The following is a 436-nucleotide window of genomic DNA, read 5'->3' as shown; positions in this document are numbered from 1 at the left end:
GTCGTCCCTTTGGACACGGAGTGAGATAGGGAAGATGCTCACGACCGGGCTGTTGAACCAACTGGGCAACAGTCATCACTCCCGGAACGACTGGAGGAGCGGGAGGGGGTGCAGTAGCGGGAGGGGGTGCAGTAGCGGGAGGGGGTGCAGCAATGGGAGGGGGTGCAGCAGCGGGAGCAAGAACCGGAGCGGGAAATGAAGAATCCCGACAGTGGCTGCTCGACCCCCGAGAGTGGCTGGACGAACCCCGAGGATGGCTGGGCGAACCCTGAGAGTGGCTCCCCGTACCACTACGACCTCGTGGTGAGGCACTACGAGGTCGTGACCGGGTCTGATCACCAGTAGACCTGTAAATTAAAAAAATAAATTTAAAAATAGTTTTAATAAATATTAATTGAAAAAATATTGAAAATTAGTTATAATAAATATATAAATT

The sequence above is a fragment of the Brassica oleracea genome, chromosome C2, assembly GCF_000695525.1.
Source record: "Brassica oleracea var. oleracea cultivar TO1000 chromosome C2, BOL, whole genome shotgun sequence".
Classification (NCBI taxonomy): domain Eukaryota; kingdom Viridiplantae; phylum Streptophyta; class Magnoliopsida; order Brassicales; family Brassicaceae; genus Brassica; species Brassica oleracea.
Note: the sequence above shows the minus strand (reverse complement) of the source record.